This window comes from Dipodomys merriami, unplaced genomic scaffold (genome assembly GCF_024711535.1).
Source record: "Dipodomys merriami isolate MVZ:Mamm:240054 unplaced genomic scaffold, mDipMer1.0.p SCAF_337, whole genome shotgun sequence".
Lineage (NCBI taxonomy): Eukaryota > Metazoa > Chordata > Mammalia > Rodentia > Heteromyidae > Dipodomys > Dipodomys merriami.
The window spans coordinates 14,121-31,198 of record NW_027204904.1 but is presented as its reverse complement, the minus strand read 5'-3'; the positions used below and the strand labels follow the sequence as shown (position 1 = coordinate 31,198).

The window sequence follows — 17,078 nt, the reverse complement described above, 5'->3', positions numbered from 1 at the left end:
GTTAGTGAGTGCACAGAAGACCAGCTTGAGCTTGCAAATAAAAGACTCTTATGCTGTTCATATTGGTCGTGGTCTCTGGGGGTCTTTTGGGCGTCTCAAGTCTGTACAACATTTCTGGGGGTTCATGTGGAATCTCCCTCATAAAACCATCCAGACGCCCCACCACAGAGAATCAAAAAACAAAAACAGCTGTTAAGTCAAGGCACTGCTGTTCTGCATATTTGGTTGCCTGTAATTTCTGTATCTGTAATTCTGGTTTCCCACAGGGTCTGTATTCTGGTTGGCAAGGACTCTTGGTAGACGCGCTATAAGACTGCCAACGGGGTTCTTTGAGAAGATGTCCCCAGACCCCTCTTGGTAGATTGCTGTTTAGTACAGATATTTTTGGGAAATTTTCTGTCTGTAGTCTCGCACTTTCATGCAGACATTTTGTGGGAAGTTTTCCATCTGTATTGGGAAGTTTTCCATTTTGGGGGAAACTCTCCGTATGTAGTTCGGCACTTTCTTGTTTACAATTTACAATGATGCAGTGTGTCTTTGTAAATTCTTTGTGTTGAGTGTTCTGTTTGTCATTTGGAGTTTATATTAGCCTTTGTCCTTGGCCCAGGAGGGTCTGAATATGGGGGAGAATCTGTCAATCTGAGGGGATGGCCGCTAGGGACTTATTTCCCTTGTTCCAAAATGACTGGGACTTCTCTTCCACTTTGGAAGGCCCCTGGGTCAACAAAAGTTGGTGAGACATCACCCCATTCACTGAGACCTGATTGTTCTCTGTTCTGTTTCTTGAGGTAGGGAAGTTCTGGGTGAGAGTAGCATGCTCATTCAGCAGACTCTGGATTCAGCTTGCTGAGTGAGAACGGCACAGAGTTCTGGTAGGGATAAACTCAGCCTTTGGGTGTTGAGTTGTCTCGTTCTGTTTTAGAATTGGTACGAGCTTTAATGTGGGTTTTTGGTTTTTGTGATTTTGTTATTTATTTGAACATCTCTGGGGAAATAAAAGCTCCAGCCTCCAGCTGAGCTCAGTCACAGAGAAGGCTGTGTGGCTGGGTTTCACTTTTCAGCTAGTCCTGACAATGTAAACTGCTCTTGTATAAAATTGGATAAAAATCAGGCCAGTTTAGTTTCAGGTGACCATCCCCCCAGCATTCCTCCAACAGAAGGGATTCAAAAGACTAATTGGAGAAATGCCTTTGTAAAGCAAGCCCTTGAAAAATGAAACTCAACAAAGATACTTAGTTTAAAAGAAATATTGTCTTAAATTTTTGTTTGAAAATTTTAGAAAATGTAAGTAAAAGTTGTTTTTATTTTTGCATGCTTAAATATCTGTGTGAGTATGTTTTGTATGTGTTTGGTAATATGTTGAAGATAGACATTTTCAGCATTCTGTAACAATTGGGTTAGTTCAAAATTTAAAATTCAAAAGCTTATGACGTTTGGACACTACCAAAAATTTTTTTAAAGAATTTTCACTTTGTTTTAAATGGATTTTAAGGATTCTTTAACTTGAAAATTAGAAAATCTGGTATTTTAGAATGCATAAGTCTCTTTACACTGTAATAAAGATATCTGGCTTAACAACAAGGAGAAACTTAGAAGACAAGAGAAGAACTATCTTTAGGAGTGAAGGGTGAACATGCAGAAGTGCAGTTCAGCTGGTCATGCACAGTGGAACCATGCATGGTGAAAGAGGGCAAGCTGGCACAAATGCAGTTCATATAACCCTAAAGAGTTGGATTGGGTGCGTGCCCCTTACACAGGAAGGGCAAAGTGGCTCATCTTTATTTTGTACCTTACCTTCAGATAGACACTGGAAACATGATGGTAAAACTGAATGATGTAATGATCGGATTATCATTGCTAAAACTGTCCCTTGGATATGTTAAAATTAAAATTAAGAAGGCCTTTAAAAAGGATTAAAAAGTTTATTTATATAATGTGATTTGTTCTCAATGATATTCTGCTATTGGATATATATTTTTTAAATGGTGTTAAGTCTTGGTACAGTGATTGTGATTGTAATTTTTGCAATAAGAAAAAATTCTTATTTGAGTTTAAAAGTTTTCATGTGTATCTGTTTTAAAACAAGCATCCAAGAGAAAATGAGTGACACCTAGCCTTGAGAGGTCAAGGGATTTTTCAAAATGCAACTAAAAACTAAAGTATAGAATATTAAAACGGAGATAACAAATTAGGAATTGATTTCTGGATATAAAGTTTAAAAGTAAAACGTTCTAAACATTTACCTCAAAATGCTAAAGGAAAAATTAGGATTACCAAAATAATTGCTTAATTCCTATTTCAGTTTGCTCTCATAGGTTTTTTTTTTGTAACAGTTCCTAGCAGGTCCACAAAAAGGAGTGAGGATTCTTGTAAGTTTATCAGATGTAACTTTGGCTCTTAGTACTTTTCAGGTAAGAACATGCTTAAAAGACACTTCTATGTTGAACACCTTGTTGCTTTTAAGTGGATGAGAGTGGCCTTTTATGAGAATTGTTGATCTACAAACTGGTTCCAAGCCAGCCCAGGCAGAAAAAGGTCCTTGTGAAACTGTCACTTCTACTCAGCCAAAAGATGGCTGAAAGAGCAAGCAGAGTTTCTTTAGGACTCAAAGTGGCAGAGCGATAGCCTGCTGTAGATCTGAGGGACAGCACTCAGGCCCCGAGTTCAAGTTTAGCAACTAACTAAGGGAAATGCCAATGAGGCATTTTTCCCAGTGTGGAGAAGACACTCCTGGGATGAAAACAATGGAGGAGCATCCAGACACCATAAGCCACTGCTTGTATGGCAGAAATAATGTCAGATCCTAGAGTCATTTGTGTGTGGCTTTTCAAAAATTGGTCAGAGCCAGGAGTTCATGGGAACATAGTTTGTAAGCATGCCTACTGTCTATGTCTATCTACCTTGTAAGGGACAGGAACTCTTCAGTCATCTGTGATAGTACTAAAAAGTTAAGGTTTTAAAATGTGGAAGATAGTTTTGATCCCAACCCCTGTATGTGCCAAAAACTCTAATTGGCAGTAAATTTTGAGCTGATGCCAGCTACATGAAATTCATCTGCTCAGGAAAAAAACTTTGTAAACCTGAGAGTGTGTTTCTATTGATATCAGTCTGAAGGCCTACATAGGTAACTGAGGCATTGTTAGGATTACTAGAGATCACATTCCTATGCCATCCAGAAAGATCCTTTTGTAAACTAGAAGTCTAAATAAGCTCCACTGCTGTAGCCAGAAAAAAGGTCTGTGCATTTGTTAAAAGTTAAAATATTGTTCTTAATGACATTTAACCCTGATAACCTCTTTGTAAAATAGGCTATGTTTATAGGTTCCTGGCTAACTAGGATCAACATCCCTGAGTCAGCTTGAAGAAGTGACAGAAGCTGAATCTTTGCCCAACATCCCTTTTAAGAACAAGGGACCAGATTCACTTTTTTTAAAATGTGGCAAAACAGACAGAAGGAAAAGACATGGGAAATAATAGTACAGGCCTGAGCCCTGTATATCTGCCTAGAAAATCCTAGCCCTATTAAAAGAACTATCAAATTTAAAATGTTGTCAGCTTGGTAAATTGTCCTGGGCTATTGTCTAAATAGTTTTAAAATCTAGTGGGGTCACAGCCTGCCAAGCCTATGCCATGTGTCCTTAACCAGGTTGTGTAGGAATTTGCAGCTCAGCACGAGGTGTGACTGTCCCTTGGAGCCACTTAGAGACCCTGTGCTGCTGCTGCTGTTGCTGCTGCTGCTGCACACCCTAATGGGTAAAGTTCAACGACAGCCTGACAGTCACCTGGAGGAAATCCACATCATCACTCAGACCACCTCCACTGCAGTAAAATAGACTGAACTCCTGCTTGACTCCATCACCTGAGAATGCTTCCCTGTTGATATCTACTACAAAATAAGATCATGTGGGACATTCTTTTAGTGATATCTAATAACCCTCTCTACTCCCACAGTGGATATTAGTGGCAAGGTTATTGCTGAATTGCCTTAAGCACTTCAGGGTCACAGCCTCTTTTCTCTCTGGTAGGGTAATAACCTGCTTCTTCCTGGGTATGTTTTAAAGATAAAGGAGGATTTCTTTTTTAAATCAACGGAGACAGTAAGAGGAATGAGACCCAGCCCTAATCTTAGCCTTAAAATCTAACAAGCTTTTCATCCCATTAGTGCCCTGAGGCTTTCTGAGATAACATGGTTCCACAAGTCAAAGTAAAAATGGGCACACACACACACACACACACACACACACACACACACACACACACACACACACACACAAACACTCCCACAGAGATGTACACACACAGAGTCACAGGCAATATTGTATCTTAAATTCTTATCCAGAGATTGGACAACAGCCCACTTATTTGTGAAGGTTTTTCTTGATTATTTTGAAGGAGGAGGATAGTTCATGAGACACAGGTGACAAGACTTTAGTGAGGAATACTTTATGAACAACTAGCTTATAAAAAGAACAGGAGCACGGTTTTTATCTTTAAATCTTACATTCCTTCAACTATAGTTTTAAATAATAATCATTGAGGGACTGGGAAGGTGGCTCAGTGGTAGAGTGCTTGTCTTACATGCATGACGCCCTGTGTTCAATTCCTCAGCACCACGTAAGCAAAAAAAGAAAAAATCCAGAAGTGGCGCTGTGCCTCAAGTGATAGATTGCTAGCCTTGAGCTGAAGAGCTGAGAGACAGCGCCCAGGCCCAGAGTTCAGGCCCCACGACTGGACACCCATTCAAAAAAAATAATCATTGAATTATGAGAAGACAATGCAGCACCTCTTCCCTTCTCCCCTTCCCCTCTGTCATAAAATATGACAAAAATATCAAAAATAGTCTTTTATCTTAAAAAAATGTACACGTGTAAAAATGTCTGACTATATGTGTAAATTTTTTTCAATATTTTTATGATTGTTCCCACCTCTAAGTATTTGTCTTTTGGGCAGATTACAGCACACAGGGGCTTCAAGAGCAAACAAAAGATTAGGAAACATGAACCAAACAGTGTCCTAGGAAGTGGATGCAAAAAGCACATGGCAGGCTGAGAGGGCCCTAAGAGGCAAAATGATTTTTGCAGAACAAGAGGAATAGTGAAAAATAAGGAATAAGGCATGGATCTCACCTAGGAAAGCTTCCTTGAGGCTGAGACCATGCTGGTTCCTAGGCCTACCTGAGGATGTTGGGATTTGACAATGTCCACATTTGTATAGAGTGATGTGGGAGGGGAAATTTCAGCCTCCCGTTTTTCTTTGGGATGGTCTTATGTGAGTAAGCAGCTTAGATCATTGGGCTCTGAGAGATGACACTACTTCCCTCACAATGGAATAGAATATGGAACTCTGAGACCCAGGCAACTGTAACTTACAGTCAGCTCTAGCCAGCTCACTTGGCCTGTGGCTCAGAAACAAGAAAGACATTCCTGTATTGCTTTCAAAGTTCAAGAGAATCAGGTCCCAGGCATGAGAGGGGTGAGTGCCTCACTCGATACTGCAGACATTGGATCAGTGCCAAACCATGAATCCAATGTCTCAGGCCTTTTTATAAGAAGAAATAAAGGGAATCACAAGTCAACTCAGGTCAGGTGTAACTATGACAGGAAACCTATTTAATCTCATTCTAGCCCACAGTACAGGCTTCTTCTTGTGTTTTTATATGGGTATATTGATAAAATATTTACTGTGTACTTTTCAATCCTATTACTCTATTACTCATTTTGAAGTGTACTCCCATTTCCATGTTTCAAAGATTCATTCTTTTTACCACCTTAGTGTGACAATGAGTCTGCTCAAATCCTGAATGTGCCTTATAATATATGGAGCTTGGACTCAGGCTTGTTGGAAATGCTGGTAATGGACCTGATCCCTGCCTACCAGAAAGGTGATCTCTTCTATGTTGGAAACTTCCACCGCCACTATAGAGAGTGGGAGACAATGGAGCAGTTGCTGGATATTGTTTAAAAAGTGAGTGTTCCTCATTCAAATCCAGGACTGATGAGACCCCCTGGCAGATTATTGGAATACTTGGTACCTCTCTGAGACTGTTTCAATGGGGTTTTATCACAGGAGCTTGGCTTGAGACAAAGAAGTGCACTCCCTGGATAACTCCTTACGAGTGGCCTGCCAGAACATTTCATTTTCCTCAGAAGCTAGTGGAGCCTTAACAGTTTGCTTGCTGAGAGACTAGGATTAAAGGAATGAGCCAGTGTCACCCAACATCCACCCTCACCTAGGAAATCACTATCTTGGAGGCCTTTGAAGGAATATAGATGGAAGAAAGAATGGAACTTGAACTTGGGGCCTGAGTGCTGTTCTGTTCATATCACTCTACCATTTAAGCTCCAATACCAGGTCTGGCCTTTGGCTGGTTAATTGAAGATAAGTGTCTTTAGAATTTTACAAACTAGACTGGGTTCAAACTGTGATCCTTAGATCTCACCCTCCTGATTAGTAGGATTAGAGGCATGAGCCATGGGACTTTATTTGGACAAATGCTGATAAGCATCCTCACAGAATTTCCATGAAATTGTGTAGACATATCTCTACTTTTTGTCTGTTATGTTTACATTACCATATGTGACTTAACCAGTCCCATGTCTGTCCTGTTAGTTCAGAAAAGGAGAAGCATAGAGTTAACTTCCTTCTCTCCTCCCATTGGTACAGATCCTTCTACCGTAACTGGGAGGAAGATGAACAAGATGAAGAAGTAAGTGGACGTTGACACAAAGAGAAGTTCTGTCTTTGAAAACTGGGTATCTTTGAGGTGTCTGAATCAAAGTCAACTTCCTTCTTTGCACACCAGTTGTGATTTTCACCAGGGGGTTGAGGCTTGGCACTTCAGTGGATAGCAGATTACACAGTGTGGGTGTGGTTGTGGTTTTGGACTCTCATGGATGACGAGGGGGGTATGTATAGCAAGTCAGATCAAGAGGGGAAACAACCTTCTCCTCCTAACATAGGGAGAATTTTAGATGATTATATTTGAGAAATTTCTAGAAGTGGGTTGTGAGGAGCATCCTGCTTGCAGGAGTCTCTTCCTACAACATGCAAGTCCCGCCAGAAAGAGGCTATAGTACAAAGCTCAGGATGGGGAGGAAAGGCTCTCATTTTCCTTGTCACCAATCTGCCCATAGCCTAGTTTGTTCCATCTTCCCTATGTGGATGGACTTCTACCTTGATGATTTCTATGAGAACAAGAACCATGACACCCTGAAAGAACTTACACAGTATGTCAAGCTCAAGATGCCCTCTTTAGACTTGCTCTTCTGCTTACATATTCTTCTGGACCAGCTAGAAGAACGCATGGCCCATGAGACCAAGAAAAAATGGAAGAAGTCCTTGTATAGAAACCTCAGAGCTGGTGAATATGGATGGAACTTGGGTCTTTAGGCATGGGCAGGATGGGCATAGAGCCCTTAGTACTCCCCAGCTTGGCAAAATATCCTTTTATGGATATTCTTTGCCAGGTAATATCTGTTCTCCTTTGAAGGAACGTGGAAGTAGCCACTCATTAGAAACATGCTAACTTCTCATCAGTGTTCAGTCCAAACTCAAGTTCTACAGCTTCCCCCATTAGATTCTCATGAAAGTTTGTCACACCTTAACTTCTTGAGTTCTAAGACTCCTGTACCTATTTCCATTCTCAGGTTTGTATCACAGTAGAGCAGCTCCTGCAGTTCTCCAGATAAAGAACCCATCAGTGATGTCGTTTATGATGACTCATGGAGATCAGAAAACATTACTGATCTCCAGAAGGCATGTGAACATAGAGGGCGTTTTTTTAATATATAGAAAGGCCCAAGCAGGTTTTGAGTCCTGTGGACATCCCACTGGTTCTGAACCCCACATGTGAAGCAGGAGTAGCTGCACTTACTGCCAAGGAAGAAGATGATCCAGAATATCTTCCATTGATGTTGATAATCCACCTAGATTAGCTCCAAACAAGTAAAAAAGACATGTCTTGGTATGCAGTGTAAATGTATGCTAATGGAAAATGACCCCAGTGTATCTTCAGGAAAACCAATAAGTGAGGTCCAAAATCTAGATTCAGTTGAGGAAAGGGAATCTTTCCTCACAGAATATCCTGACCAATCTGTCCTCCTGAAGGGGATCCAGTTTCCAATTGAGAAATTAGAATCTGTCCCTCCTTGGACTCAGGAAGAAAACCCTGTCTTTAATGAGGAAGTAAATCCCTTTTAGGACTCTGAGGCAGAATTTTTTCTGAAGGCAACTTAGAAGCCAATCTAGATTTAGAGATTCCTTCCCCCATTCCTGGGAAAACCTGTATTTTTTTTGTCCTGATGGTTATAAAATGCTCATTCTATTTTTCTAACTTTATTAAAATGTTAGTGTTTTTTATATAATCTAGTATTCATGAATCCTAATTATGTTTTTTAAGCCTACAATCTGAAGCATTGTGCATACGTGTTCTGTGGGGGGATAACAGAGTGACAGGGTGCTGTACAAGAGAGCCTACTGCATATTACTGAACTGTTAAATGCACAGGGAGCGGCAAGGAAGCCAGGCCATGCCTGTATGGGGAAATAAGGTGGCTACAAAAGGTCTATGAAATAGCAGGTTAGAGGTCCTAGAAAGCTGTTCTGTCAATTTGGACAAATGTCACAATACTTATAGTGGTATGTAGGATACTCTTCCAACCGTGAGTTCAAATCTGTTTACATTTCATTGTGCTTTGGGCACATATGGAAGAAAAGTTACTCTCCAATAATATCATACAGTAATGTGAATCATTTTCTTTAAAACTGCTCCAGGGCTGAGAAGGTGGCTCAGTGGTAGAGTGCTCGCTTTGCATGCATGAGGCCCTGGGTTCAATTCCTCAGCACTACATAAGCAGATAAAGCTGGAAGTGGCATTATGGCTCAAGTGGTAGAGCACTGGTCTTGAGCTGAAGAGCTTAGGGACAGTGCCCAGGCTCAGAGTTCAAGCCTCACAACTGGCAAAAATACTGCTCCATTAAACAATTAAATCATTAATAATTAATTCAGGCTGCAGCCACTTAATCAGGCATGCTGGTCCCTCTGGTGAAGTAGGATCCTACTGGAAGCCTGCCCACCTAGGGCCGTTGTGAGCACCCCTCGCCTGGGACTGTGGAAGAAGATCAGGGTGCACCTGTTGTTGGGCTAGGGCAGCAACCTGGCAGCTGCTGCATGAATAACACAGTGCCACTGACTCACATCTAGCACCCCCCTGTCCCTTGGGCCGGGTCCATGAGGATCAGCCCCTGGGAGTACACGCATACTACGGGACAAGGTCCACCCACCTAGGAAGGAGTGCAGACTGAACAGATGCCACTCTGTGGATCAGTTTGTACAGTATTTATCAGCCGTGAAGGAGGGGTTGATTTTGTTCTGCTGTGGGGAAAAGACAAAAAAGACAGGCCCAAGCAGGGTGATGCCAACTTTTGTACTCAGACTGGCAAGGAAACTTTCCCCCACGCATTCGCCAGCAGGCTTAGGAAGCCATTCCATGCTCCTTGTCCATGGAGTAGCAGCCAGGGACACTCCCATCCGATACTCCTGGATGCTCTTTTGGGTTTGTTTGTTAATTTATTCAGAGAGCCCCTCCCTCAGACAGCAGAGTTATATTCTGGGTTTTGTAAAATGTTCTGCATCTGAGCATTCCCAGTGTTTGGTTTTTGTATTGTTTCTTTTAAATGCGTTTTGAAATTTGTGTTTTAGGTGTTGAGGTGCAGGAGGAGGAGCCAGGTTATGAAAATAGTTTCCTATAAGCCTTTCATCTAAAAATGAAAACATATTCTCTTTAAAAATGCATTTCAGGAAATAAATCTGAGAGTGGAGTAAAGGCTGTTTTCTCATGAGATCAAAATGTGAGATTTCTATATGCATGTTTTATGCGTTCAAAATACAATTAAGTAATCCACTATCTAAGAACAATTGTCCAGACCTAAGAGTTAAGTGTCTTGGGAGTTAGAGGCAGGGTTTTTTGAGCTTTATCCAAAGGGAGGGAAGAAAGTTAAAATCCGTAGATTACTTTCTAGAATCAAAGTGTTAATACAAAATGAGAATCACTAAAAAAACCTCAGTGTTATTTGGGTTTTCAATTGTTCCATATGTATTTTTGGATTACTTCTATTTCATTGAAGAGTGAGATTGGGATATTGGTAGGTATCACATTGAATTTGGATATAACCTTTGGCAGTATTGCCATTTTCATGGTGTTATTCCTCCCAATCCATGAGCATGGGTGGTTTCCCACTTCCTTAGTTCTGCTTTCATTTTCTTTTTCAGGTTTTGAAAATGTCTTTCATAGAGGTCCTTCTTAACTCCTAGATATTTTATTTCTTGTGTGGCTTTTAAAAAGGGGTTGCTTTCCTAATATCACCCGCAATCTTAACATTATTGGAATACAGGAAAGCCATTGATTCCTGAGGGTGAATTTTATACTTGGCTAGTTTGCCAAAGTTTCTGATGAGCTCAATAATTTGGGAGTGGAGTCCATGTGGTTCTTTAAATACAGGATCATATCATCTGCAAAGAGGGAGAGTTTTACTTCATCTTTCCCTATTTGGAGACCTTTAAGTTTGCATCTTGTATTATTGCCCCAGCTAGCATTCTAATACAAAGTTGAAGAGTAGTGGAGAGAGCAGACTTTTTATCTCATTCCTGAATTTATAAGAAATGGCTTTAAATTTTCACCATTAAGTATAATGCTAGCTCTGGGTTTGCCAATCCATAGCAGAAAGAACAGCACTGGAGCACTATCAGTTCCAAATTTCAAACTCTACTAAAAAGCCATAGTAAAACACAGCTTGTTACTGGCACAAGAACAGACCTGAGGATCAATGGAATAAGACTGAAGACTCAGAAATAAACCCACTGACCTATAGCCACCTAATCTTTGACAAGGGGGCTAAAAATTAGAATGGAAGAAAGACAGCCTTTTGAGTAAATGGTGTTGACAAAATTGCTTCAACACCTGTAGAAAACTAAAGCTAGATCTGTATATAATACCCTGTAGGAGAATCAACTCCAAATAGATCAAACACCTCAAAATAAAAGAAGACACCATGAAAACATTACCTGAAGGAATAGGAGAAAGTCTAGGGCTTTTTAGCACAAGCCGAAATTTTCTTAAGAGAGAACTGGAAACAAAAGAAATCAAAGAAAGTTTGGAAAATTGGGATTGCATGAAACATCAGAGCTTCTGCAAGGCAAAGGTCATAGCTAACAAGATCAATAGAAAGCCCACGTTCTGGGAGAATATCTTCACGAGTCATAAAACGGATGAGGTCTTATATCTAAATTATACTTAGGACTCAAAAAATTAAATCACCTGACAACAAATCCTCAAAGAAACAACTACTCCATAACTAAGTGGGCTAAAGACTTAAAGAGAGACTTCTCTGAAGAGGAAATAAAAATGGTCATTAGACTCATGAAGAAATGCTCAACTTTTCTAGGCATAAAAAGCGGAGCCTGGCATAATATATGACAAACACTAAGGGTAAACAACTACCAATAGTGAATATGGTCCCAAGCCAAACTCTCCTTTACATTTAAAGGATATATAAAAATATTTCATGACAAAGAAAACTTGAAACAATGTATCTCCACCAAATAAGCAGGGTAGAAGTTAATTAAATATACCCTATATAGAGAAGATCAAGAAGAACAGGATCTGGTTATATAAAATGCTCCCTACCAGAGAACAAGGTAAATATATTAACAGTAGATGAGGCACAGCTCCTAACAGCAGGGCTATAACATAACATATTTCTCAGTCTTAACTTTCAATATCAATGGAATTAAATTACCAATTAGAAAACAGATCAGATACTAGTATCAAAAAACAAGACACAGCCATCCTGTGTCCACAAGAGATACATTTTATTGACAAAAACAAACGTACTCAAACTGAAAGGCTGGAAATAAAATTTTCAAGTAAATGGACTCCATAAACAGGCCATAGTAGAATTACTAAAATAAGATAAAATAGAATTCAAATTAAAATTAGTAGGAAGAGACATTACATGTTGAGAAAGGCAACTCTCAATTAGGAGGATATAACAAGTGTAAATATCAATGCCCTGAATCCTGGACCACCCTACATCATCAACCAAATACTACACAACCTAAAAACACATCTCAACCCATCATTGTCATCCATCAATTGGTTATACTGGAAAAACTCAACCAATAAACTGAAGACCTAAATAACTACATTGACCACCTACCTCTAACAGACATCTACAGAACATACATTCAGTATCAGTATATACATTCTTCACAGCAGGTCATGGAAGATTCTCCAAAATAGAACCTATCCTATGTCACACAGAAATTCTGTCCAAATTGAAAGAAAATTAATTGAATTCACATATCTTTTCAGACCACAACAGAATAAACTTAGAATTAAACAGCTAAAGCAAAAAAAAAAAAAAAAAAAAAAAAAAGGTCAAACCCATGAAGAGTGAACAACACACTGCTTTATGACCAGTGGGGCACTGAAGAGATTAGAATAGAAATCTGAAAGTTTCTGGAATTTAACAAAAATGAACACACAAAATACCAGCTCCTCAGGGACATATTAAATGCAATACTTAGTGGAAAATTTACAGCTTTGAATGCCTACATCAAGCAATTGGGGAAATCTCAAATCAATATTTCATTTGATTTTAATTACGGTCTGCTATTAGGACACCCACAGACACCAAAATCAGAGGATGCTAATTCTTCTGATAAAATGCATAATAATTTTTCATAATTAATATAACATGAAGACTTTAATATTAATAACATTAAAAATACTTGTATTCACATTATATAATATATTGAAATCCTTTAGTTTCATCAATTTTTAGAACATTTATAACTAAATGTAAATTGTTTGTAAATAGTTATTTGATGATGTATAAAAATGAGAAAAAAATTCGCATACATATTACTACAAATGCAAACAGATTCACCTAGTTATTTATGATCCTTCATTTGTTGGTTTCATTCATGCATGGATAACATGCAAAGAAGTGAAAATTCCAAACTTGACTTTATTAAGGATTCATTACATGGAGTTTGTGTTGGGCTAAAGAGATTTTATAAATTAAATTGTTTTGTCCCATTCTTTCTCCTTCTCTTCCATCCTTCCTTCCTTTCTTCTTTGCTTCCTCCTTCCTTCCCTCCATCCCTACCTCTCTCTTTCTCTCCTTCATTTCTTCCTTTCTTCCTTCCTTCCTTTTCCTTCCTTCTTTCTTTCTTTTTTTCTTTCTTCCTTTTTCTTTCTTTCTCCTTTCGTCTAATATTCCTCTCTTCCTTTTACTCAGAATATTTCTTATGGCAATAGAAAAAATCTGAACTGTTGTACTGTAAGGTGTTATGAGTGATTACAAATATTAACTAGATTAATATTAATTTTAATAACCTATGTTATATCTTAAGACAAATTATACTAAAAGCAACTTCTCAAATGTTCCAAGATATGTAACAAATATTATTTTCATGATATTGTTTATTTCTTCAAACTAAAATAAGCATTTAGGCATAATATTGTTTGTGTGTGGGTTTTGTTCTTGTGATTTTAACTCAAGAACTATCCCTTAGTTGTTCTTGTTTTTTTCCTCAAGGGTATTGGTCTATCATTTGAGCCTCAATTCTATTTCTGGCTTTGTGTGTGTGTGTGTGTGTGTGTGTGTGTGTGTGTGTGTGTGTGTGTGTGTGTGTGTGTGTGTGTGTGTGTGTGTGTGTTGTAATGTGTGTGTGTGATTAATTGAGATATGTCTCACAAACTTTTTGCTAAGGCTGACTTTGTACCCCAGCTTCCTGAGTAGCGAGGATTACAAGCTTGAGACACCCATATTTAGCACAGATTTAATATATCCAACAATAAAGTACATTGTATTTTTTGAATTCTAGAGGCTCAGTTTAACAAATTAACATTTAGATATTTATTCATTTATTAAACCTGAACCTGCATTGTGAAAAATGTTTCATTTTTATGAAAAATTATGCACGCAAAGGTTTAAATGACAGAATCTTTAGACAAATTGCAATACTCTATCATTCAAAAGCAAAAAAGGGATTGTTAATCAAATTTCTCATATAAGCTAAAAGCAAAAGGCTCTGTCAGGCTGAATGAAGCAATTTTTCATTAAATTAAATATTATATACTGTGGTCACGTGATTTTCTATTCTTTTAAACCTAAACTTAGGTTTTGTAAATTCATACATTTTGTGAGTATATAAAAATCTTGATTACAAATCATGTATTTCTGAGGTTTTTGATTACTAAGTCATATCAGAGAAACACTGAATTTCATGTATTTTATGTCAACAGTGATTTTTAGAAATTGAATCAACCTCATTATAAGAAAACTAAAGCAGGATATTTAATCACTTATCCAATTATTCCTATAGACTTGAAGATAACTAATTTTTGAATGGTAGGAAATTCATATTATACCTACTCTCTAAAGAATAATTCTGATAAAGATTGTGATAGTATTTATTTTTCCTTCAACTTGAAGGAAAGAACCTCACTGTTGATGACAAATACTTGAATGGAAATGCCATAAAATTATGAAAAATTCAAGTCATTATGAGTTAGATGAAATAGTCATTTTTGAAGGTCACAAAATGAAACCTCTGGGAACATCCTTATCCATTAAATAAAATGTATTTGTGCTCAAAATATTTCATTCATCTCTCCAGCAATGGTATAACCAAACCACCTCTATGCCAAATAGCATCTCTGGTGTTTAGGAATAGAAGTTATCACAATTGTATAGAAAGATCTACCCATCAGTCTAGAAATTAAATCTGAAATAATAAAGGATTGGGATTAATAATTAGGTTTCACTATGTTGCCATAAAGAGGTGAAACCTTTCACGTGGGCATAGTTATAGAGATTAGGTCACTGAAAACTTGTCATCAAAGAAGGTTTAAGATCAAAGTCCTTTTTTCCTCTTCCTTCGTTTACTTCTCTGTCTCCTTCTCCTTTTCCTTCTCCCTCTCCTTCTTCCCCACCTCCCCTTTCTCCCTTTCTCACTCCTATTCTTACTTTTCTTTACTTCCTCGCTTCCAGGAATACACATACTCCATCACATGTTCCTGATATGGGGTACTGTACCATCACCAACCAAAAGCAATGAGAAAAAGAAATGTAAATTGAAAGGTATAAAATCAGAAACCAAGATTAATCTTTCCTCCTTTGAAGTTAATTTTATAAAAATATTTGTCATACTAATAGGAGACTAACACAGCATGTTCTCATATATTATAAGGGATAAGATTTACTAGAAATAAATCTGGCCAACATTGTCCTAATGAAATAATTGATCAACTTAATTATATTTGGACAAATCTACTTTAAAATATCAGATATACTTCAATAAGAGGCAAAAAATGTGTTCAGAGGGAGAGTGGGGGAGAAACTAGAGCTAAACAAGCTCTCACATAGCAGTTTTACTGTTCTAGTGAACAGTCCTAGGTTAGAGAATCACACCAAGTGTCCCATTACAGTACAGAGAGTTTGTCCAGAAAGGGAAAATCCAGGCAAGGAGACAGATCAGAGCACTTGCTGGTAGCCATGGCTGTGCCAGCTGTGGCAGCAGTGGCAGTGGCCATAGGCGCCATACCTATAACAAAGAGTCCAGGACAAAGATGCCAGACACAGCGGGACAGCAGAATCTACTCAACATCAGTAAGAACTGACGGAAAAGGAACCAAGATTCTGACGTGAGTGGAACACTGACATCCTCACTCCTTCTCAGCGAACAGAGTAGGTAAGGCCACCCCACCCTGCCACCACCACCAGAGATCTCCATCTTTGATACTGACAAAGGCCCATTTGAACAGCTATCTCTAACTCAGGCCTTGGAAGAAAGCAAGATCCATTTAGGAGATCACAGGAACCTGACCTGACTTGCCACGCTCAGTTCCACCCAAGAGAAGTCACCCAGCCCAGGCAAAGAAGCCCTGCCCTTGGAGGAGTGACTTTCTTCACTCTGTAAACAGAGCCAGAGGCTGCCCCTCCCTACAGCAACCTTGACAATCAATTGAAATTCAGTAAACATAAATGCTGAGAATGGATCCAGACTGGGCTGTGTATCTCAGGAGCTAGCGCCTCAGGGAAAAGCAACTGTTTGCTGAGAGGCCTCAACCCTACCCAGAACCTAGCCTCATCACAGCATCTCAAAACTAGAAGAAACAGCCATCTCCCTCTTTTGTGATACTCAAAGCAGATCTCCTTCCCACTGAACTAGCCTGGGAGGAGGATCACAAAATTATGGGTAATGCCGAACATTTTTCTGCCTGCTCAAACAAACTGACGTAAGCAACTAATCAAGCCACAGGAAAAACAAACACCACAAGCAGAACAGAGACGCCACCAAGAGACTGGTTATGGACACAGGGGAGATAGAATATCTTCACATTCTACCCCCACAAAAATAATCAAAGAAGTCTTTTTGTACCTTTCTTTAATTTTATTTTTTTTTTAAAAATAATGTTTTCAATTAATCTTTTCTTCTCATCATTATTATTTTAGGTGTAAATGTGTGTGTGTGTGTGCTTTTTAATAAAATCTCTTCTGACCTTTTGGTCCTTATTATTTTATTCTTTTCTTTTTTTTCTCTTTCTTTTTTGTGAGACTTAATTGTTATTCGGATCATCCCCAGATATTTACCCATCGTCGAATATTAGACATTATGCCCCGTTGTGTACAACTTAATCCAGAAATTTATTACTCAGTTCACAAACTCTTACGCTAAAATTCTTTAAGAGCAGTATTATCTCTCTTTATACCTATATAATTTTCAAGTAACTAATTTAAAGAATTTTTAGTTTTTCATGTCTCCTTTTTTTCCCCTCCCATCATCTCATCCTGTCCTTTTCGTCTCTCAATATCATCATTAAACACATAATTTTAAGTGTTTCACTTTTTAAATTTAAATTTTTGTATTTCCATTTTTTTTCTTAATCTTGCTTCTAGCATTCTGCCTAATCCATTTCCCTCTCTAAGATTAGGACTTGGTTAAATTCACACTCCTTTTAACTCTCCACATCCCTCTAATCCTATTTTTGCCCACATTTCCACCTAAAAT

At 38.4% G+C, this 17,078-nt stretch overlaps 1 long non-coding RNA gene across 1 annotated transcript; it reads left to right on the top strand.

Moving 5' to 3' along the window:
* The first annotated feature begins 5,409 nt into the window (after window positions 1-5,409).
* Window positions 5,410-7,808, top strand: LOC138803190 (uncharacterized). Its single transcript, XR_011364892.1, has 4 exons — window positions 5,410-5,472; window positions 5,773-5,964; window positions 6,664-6,706; window positions 7,647-7,808. It is a non-coding gene; the product is annotated as an uncharacterized lncRNA (long non-coding RNA).
* The last annotated feature ends 9,270 nt before the right edge of the window (window positions 7,809-17,078 follow it).